The sequence below is a fragment of the Cyprinodon variegatus genome, unplaced genomic scaffold (assembly GCF_000732505.1).
Source record: "Cyprinodon variegatus isolate N-32 unplaced genomic scaffold, C_variegatus-1.0 Scaffold553, whole genome shotgun sequence".
Taxonomy (NCBI): domain Eukaryota; kingdom Metazoa; phylum Chordata; class Actinopteri; order Cyprinodontiformes; family Cyprinodontidae; genus Cyprinodon; species Cyprinodon variegatus.
In genome coordinates this window covers 314,135-321,807 of record NW_015151006.1, presented here as the reverse complement: position 1 = coordinate 321,807, position 7,673 = coordinate 314,135, and positions in this window count along the sequence as shown.

The window sequence follows — 7,673 nt, the reverse complement described above, 5'->3', positions numbered from 1 at the left end:
AAATAGACGCATATATCTAAACATCCGTAATTTATAGATAAAAGATATAATGGATAAAACTCACTTTTGAGTTTGTGGGTGTAAGTCTTTTCCATTGTCATTACTTACCTACCTGCATCAATAAACATTCTGCATAAAAATAATATTTACAACATTAATATCTACATAAATTGATTATTTGATATTTTTAATTAAAATTGTTATTTATCTTTAAATTCACTGAAGACACCCAGATGACTTGCAGAGACACATATTTTTCTCTTCACCCCATATAACACAAAATTTAGTTCTAAAATGAGCATGAATTCTGTACTTATCATCTTTGATGTTATTTTATTCATGTGTATAATTAACCACAAAAAAATAAAATGTTTTGAATATTCCACTTGAGAGTATTACTGTTGCCAACATCTGTATTAAAGGGGAAAAAATGGTAGGGGTGGCCACAGATTGGTGGCCGAGGGCAAACCAGGCCCCCCATCTAGTTCCTTCCCTGTGAGAAAGCCATTTCGATTTACAGATAGAAAAGTGATGCACCATTACCCCTCCATCCAGGCGGTGGCAGTAGAGAGGCATTCGTTCCTTTCAATTTAGGCGTAGAAGAAGACAATGCCGCGCTGCGTCGCTCAAAGTGAGATCACGCCTTCTGCAGGCAGCGTGTGCCTGCAGCTCCACATGAACCAAACAAAACACAAGGTAAGACACAACCAAACGTCCGAGTAAAACAATAAACTACGTTAAAATGTTTGATTCTCAAGCACTTCTATAACACTTTATCATTGTTTTAAACGTCGTTATATTTGTCCTGTATTTTTAGTTGAGAAATCCATGAAGTTGGTGAAAAAAGTTTGTTTTTTAACCATGTAAACATCAGATATGTCCCTCGTGATTAGTTTTTAGAGGATTTGTTGCACGTTTTTGATGCATTTTTACAGGTCAGATCAATGCATTTGAGAGTAATGTTATTTTAATGGTTGTATGTAGATTTACTCATTTATAGTGTGTTCTGCAGGGAAACATACTTCAACTGTATCAACATCTGCACATAAAAAGCATGCTCACTGCTGCTTAACAAATACAACCTGCTTCTTTTTTAATGAAGGGTGAGCACAAACTATATCTCTGTTTTGCAGGATATTTTAGTGACCATATATAGTGTTTATAAAGTCAATCCATATATAGTGTTTATAAAATCAATTTCTGTGTTTTTGAGAACTTAAACATTTGCAAATAGTCAGCTTTTATCCCCCCCGTGCAGTAAACAGTGGGGGTGGGGTGGGGGTAGTTGTTACTTAGATCAGCAAAGGTATGTACCGTAGGTAAAGTTCCTTGGGTTTTAACAATAACTTTTCAACACCTTACTATACTTTAGCTCTGACAATGTACCCAATGCTTTATAGGTGATTATATAACCATCTTAATGTTCTAGTTTGATTCCTTTTCTATTGATAGTTTCTCTCCAACAAAAAAACCCAAAGTGATCTCAGATTTATCTTTATAAATGTAGCTAAAGGCTCTAAGCAGGGTTGAAAAGTCTCCGTCTGAGAGTCAAGGCCCTGCCTTCAGCCATTAAACAGTCATTTTCTAGAGTTACTGCCTCTTTTCTGATGGTTTTCACCTCCAACAAGAGTCTTCTTAATCACTCATTCATATGCACAACTGTAACTTATGTGCTAACAAAAATCAATATGAAAGAAACAAGAAGAAGCAGGTTTAAACACAACGTGGATAAAATCCGAGGCTCTGCATCAGTGTATGTTTTAAAAACCTGCCCTAATAAAAGAAAAAAAAAGGTAAAATTTGATCTAAAAAAAAAATCAGCTATTGATCAAAAATCGGTGTCTTTTTACAAATCAAGTGTATTGGTGGGTTCGAGGTGAGGCCGCAGTAAAACCTCTATCACCACAAGGTCGTCTGTGGAACGGTAAGAACATTTTGTCCTTCTGGTCTCCAAGCCTGACTACGAATTGGATAGAGTTAAACATTTTGATACAGATGGGAATCAGCTTTAGTTAAAAAAAAAAAGGGGGGCACATTGTGTTCCTGTCTGGGAGGAGCTGACACAGCTTTTAGTTCACTGGTTAGTTAACTGCACAGGAACTGTCTTGTTTTAACAAATATAAGAAAATTAATAAAGAAGGCAAAGTTAAATTTCATTTAGACAGCATAAGTAAATGTGAGGATTGCAGAAAATGGTGTGTTCTTAATTTGAAGAGTTCTAAAGTCTTCACACCCCTGTATTGGTACTTGCATAATGCAAAAAGAAAAAACTGAGAGCTCTCTAATTTTAAAACCTCTATTTTCATCAGCAGTTATCTAACTCTTTGATGCACATTGTGTTAAGTTCACAAAAAAAAAAAATCAGAAAATGATTAGTTATATAGGTTTTAAATGACAATCATTTAGTCAAATCTTATTATCTCTTATATTAAGAAAGCAAATAATTCCCAAAAAAAATCTATTCTTTAGGCTAAATGCTGTCTAATTTAATTTGGTGCAAATTTTTATGTTTTTAGTATGAAAAAACATAAAAACCGTACACAGTTATTCAACTTTACCTTTTACTTGGACTGGACAATTAATTGCATTTGCAATATAATCATAACTCAATGCAATTTTCAAATTGAAGAGGCATTTAATGTTGGTCACATTACATTTAACAAGAGAAAGACACTACAATTATCTCTGCAGACATTTAGGTATTACACTTATAGTGGGTTTGCCTGCACACAGAAAGATAGAAAGCAAGCACCTTTTCTTGCAAAGTCTTTAAACAATGGGCTCTGGATAAGCAAGCTTTTTCCAAAGTTTGAAAAAACTAAAACCATAGAAATAGACCTCTACAAGCTTGTGGTTAGTGCAAAGGAAAATCAAAGTTAAAAGGCAATGGCAATACTGGTTCAAATAATCCCAATTTATTTTTTTTGTGTGCAAAATCTTGCAGTCCTACCTTTTACCGCTTTTCATTTCCTTTTGGAAGTCTGACTAAATTTTGATGGTTTAAGCTTTGTTACAAGGAAACCCTTAGTGGTTCTTAGCCTTCCTCTTTGTGAGAACATTTAGCCCCTTTTTAGGAAGCCCCATCCATTACAGATTAACAACTAACAGGGGAAAGAGCTACAGTAAAACAATGCAGATGTGCACAACAAAAGAATCCTCCCCCAATTTTACTAGTGCTGTGTTTGTAATCCTAGAAGAGCAGAAACGAGGCAAGGTAAATGCAGATTCAGTTGCATCACAGGAAGCTCTGCATTTCTTCCTCTTTTTCTACCAGTCCTTTAAAAAAGAATGTTGATTTGTGCTTGAATATTACAATACAGAAAAGAAGTTGGTAAAAGCCTGAAACTACAGAGAAACTGTCTGTTTTTCTGGTTAAATTGTCCGAACATCCGTTTTATTGGGAAGAATAAATTGTGACCAAGCAACAAATCTTGTATAAATGCAGTTGGTTAGTGCTGAAACTTAGCTATACTGTGCTGTTCTAATCTCTGTGGAGGTTTAATGTTTGGAAAAGTAACAGTCATAATCATCCATCTGTGAACAAATCAGTAAAAAAATATTAGTATGTTTTTTTATTTCTTATGTTATTCTCTTTTTTGCTAGATGAGTTAGCTGATCAATGAAGATTATTTAATGTTGGTACTTAGTCCTATTTAACAGCCATTCTTTATTCCTTTGTTTTCAGCCTTTCCTGCTGATGGAGTACGATGCCTCCTGTCTTACCTATTGAGGGTAAGGTAAAGGACCGCTCTATGGGCCACGCAGGCTCATCCGTGGATTTTGTGGAACGGATATAACCTTTTACCCGACTCATCTGAAGCCTCAGCCTGCACTGGCTGCAAAACCACGTCAATAAATACTGTTGCCATAAATCTTCCTAAACATCGGACAAACATCTGTCTCCCAATGTCTTATATTTAATAAACAACTCATTTGGGAAACCCAGTGCTGACCAGGGGCAAGATAGATTCTTTGGTGGGCAAGCGGACATAGATCATTGGAGGACAGCACCAAATCTTGGACCTGGGACTCATGCATCATATACCGGAAGAGATACTGAATGCTCTTCTTTATCGACTGGAAATGTGCCTGAAAAACCTCTGACAACTATGGATAACAGCTCACAGAATACCTTCAACATTCCCCCCAGAGAGGTGGTTGGACATCAGCTTGCAGACCCGTTCTTTACCATCACTCAGAAAGACAACCTTTCAATTTCGGCCCAGAAGGTAACTGCCGGTCATGTCTTTTCAGCTTCCTACGAATATCAACACTCAAGCACCGGCAGTAGCAGTAATTTCTACAACTGGTTGTCAGGGCAGACAACTACTCCTGGAGATCTTTTGAAATCTACATCAAATGCACCCACGTGCGGCTCTGCCTCAGTAGGCCAAAGACTTCCTTCTGAGCCTAGTTATCAAAGTCGTAATCCTCAAATGGCTGAAAACATCTTAAAAAATTACGGACTTGAAAAATCAGACTTGGAAGAACTTCTAAATTACTCTGAAGAACAGACCACTGCTCAGAACTTGCCTTACCTCTTAAACAACCTTCGCATGAAGAAAGCTATGGGTGCTGCATCTGCAGTTCAGTCTAACTCCAACCCAACAAGCTTAAGTGGAATAGATGCATGTGTTCGCTTTGGACAGCCGGGATTATCGCAGAATACCGGTAAGGTGTCAGCTTCTCTTCAGCCACTCAAAGTGACTAATTATGAAGGCACTACGGCATGCCCTGCCAAGGTTGATGCCATGACTGGCAGGGGTACTCTGAGTAAAGCAGTGAACTGTAGAAACTCCTTGCAGACAGAAAGTTTTACAAGTAGCAACCTAAGTAAAGGTTTGCGTTCTTCAGATGATCAGATGGGGTCATCTCTGGTGGTGCCTTCTTACCAAATTGGACAAAGTATAGGACTTCAAACCCAACTAAATCATACATGCCCAAGTGGAATTACCCAGTTTAGTTTTGGGCAAGCAGGAATGCCTGAAGATCAAAGGCCCAATAATAATTTCCAACCAGCTGAAGCGATTAGATATGCATATACAGGAGAGCATATTGCAGAGAAAGAAAACATTCGTAATACAACCTGGATTCCTGAGAAGTCTTTTTCGATGGATAGTTTTCAGAGCAGTGGCTTAGGTGAAGAAGCAAAACAACAAAGTTTGACAACGTTGAAGAACAGAAGTTTGGTCTGTCCAGATGACCAAATGGTATCTGTTGCCAGTCTAAACTCGGTCTGTAATGTTTTGGCGCGTCCAAGCAGTAATCCAGCTGAAAACATGGATCCCCAGCAAAAACATACGTCCCAGCCATTACCTCCACAGCATAAAAAAAGAGCTACCATATCTGGTGGTGAGAAAACGGCTCAAGAGCAAGGATCGAATATTGAAGACCCAATAGAGAATCAGCAAAAGTCCCAGAAAGCCAATTTTCTCAAAGTATTGCAGATTCTTCTAAGTTTGCAACCCCCGGAGTCTTCTGCTGCAAAACAGGATTCTGCATCTTCTTTCAATCCTGCAAAGCCAGCTGTCTCAAAAGTTGTTTTGCCTGAGCCGGTTACCTCTAATGATTCTGTCTCCAACGTGTCTCTGACTATCATAAATGATGACAACACTACTAAGGTGTCACCTCCTAAATCTCAGTCCCCAGCCAAGACCGAGTCCTCTAAGGACCTACCATCTCTGGCTATGATGCGTGATTATGCCGCACATATGCCAACAACATTTCCACACACCTGCATTTTATGCAAGAAAGAATGTGCTGAATTTAAGGTGAGTTGGTGAATGTAGCATTATCTTATTTTAGGGAAAACGCTTTATTTTTTGGCTTTTGAGGCAGCAGTTTATTATAGATCTTGAACTTTTTAAGCTGTATTTGTGAAGATAAGACATTAAAATTGAATAGATAATTTCCCTGCTGCATTTTCAGTTTGTGTAGCCAGTTCTGATTCTCTGTTTTGATAATCAAATTTAATCCCATCATTTTTCCATGCACCAATCATCACTGTTAGTACATCCTGAGTTTAAGAGAACCTACATACATCTAAGTTAGTGTCTTTGCTTACAGTCCAGTTTTTTTAAAACTGCCATACATTGAAGTAAAGGCCCTTTAAATATTAGCTTTATTTTTTCCATTATATTTACATTTTAATTTTATGTTTCAAAAATGTATTGGTCTTTCAAAGAGACCCTTTGTTTCCTGTAATTAATTTAATCATTTTTTTTAGGACTGGGTTGACCACCTAAACAGCACCTTTCACAATGTGAACTGCCTACGCCTTCAACACCAGTTAGTACATTACATTTCTTTACAAGATTTTTTGTATTCAATTATCATGTAATGTTTTCTCTGTTATAGTACATAATGTAGTTTAATCAATAGTGGTGAAGCTTGAAAAGGGAAGAAGGCAGTTTAAGAAAACTCTTTCTCGGAACATTTCTTGCTCTTGAATTACACCTTAGAAATCAAAGTTAAGTTAAAGTTTTTATAAAGTATTTTTTTTTTCTTGAACCTGAAATCAGACTGGGCTTAATGGACTATATGTTGCTACAAGAAAGGGATTTAATGTACTTAAGATATTTAAATTTTTTTTCTACAGATACCCTAATTGGGATGGACAGGTACCATCGTTGAAAAGGTAAATTATTGTCTCCCAAATATAAATACTAATAGCAGGTAGATGCAAATAGTCTTCTCACTATTACCAAGTTTTTTTTTTGTTTTTGGTAATTTGTTTTTCTCTTATTGTTCAATGTTCTTTTCAGTGGTTCAAGGATAAGGAATAAATCTCTGCCCCCAACCTCCTCTAATCGTCTCCAATACACCATTTGTGATAGTCGCTCCCGTTCCCGCTCCAACAGCTCCAGCTCAAGAGGGAGAGTGGAAAGATCCCGCCGTCAGACATCTTCCCGCTCTCGTAGTCCATGTCATCGGAGCAACTCAAGAGATGGAATGAAAAAATCCAATAGTAGCTCAAGAGATGCAAAGCACAAATCAAGCAGTCGTGTTGGTTTATATACCTCATGCCACAGCAGACCAAGACATAGTGAAAACGGATCCAGCATGAGCTCGTTGTCTCATCGCCATTCCCCTGACCACCACAGCTCTAGAGATGGAAAAAACAGATCAAACAGTCCTTCCTCTCGGCACCTCCAACACCCTGTCTCAAGGTCTAGGTCAAGGTCTTGGTCCCAGTGTAGTGACCATTCAGCTCTCACCCGTTCAAGAAGCTATGAGAAGCACTCTTCACCAAAGAGAATTCATAAAAAAAATGTTTCACCAAGGAGGAATTGCAAGCCGCAACTGTCAAGAGGAAGCAGCCCTGTGCGGCGGTCGTCATTGGGAAGCAGCCCTGTGGGGCGGCCGTCATGGGGAAGCAGCCCTGTGCGGCGGCCTTCATTGGGAAGCAGCCCCGTGGGGCGGCCGTCATTGGGAAGCAGCCCTGTGGGGCGGCCGTCATTGGGAAGGAGCCTTGTGCGGCGGTCGTCATTGGGAAGGAGCCCAGTGCGACGGTCGTCGAGGGGAAGGAGCCCAGTGCGACGGTCGTCGAGGGGAAGGAGCCCATTGCGACGGTCATCAAGGGGAAGGAGCCCTGTGCGCCGGTCGTCGAGGGGAAGGAGCCCTGTGCGCCGGTCGTCGAGGGGAAGGAGCCCTGTGCGCCGGTCGTCGAGGGG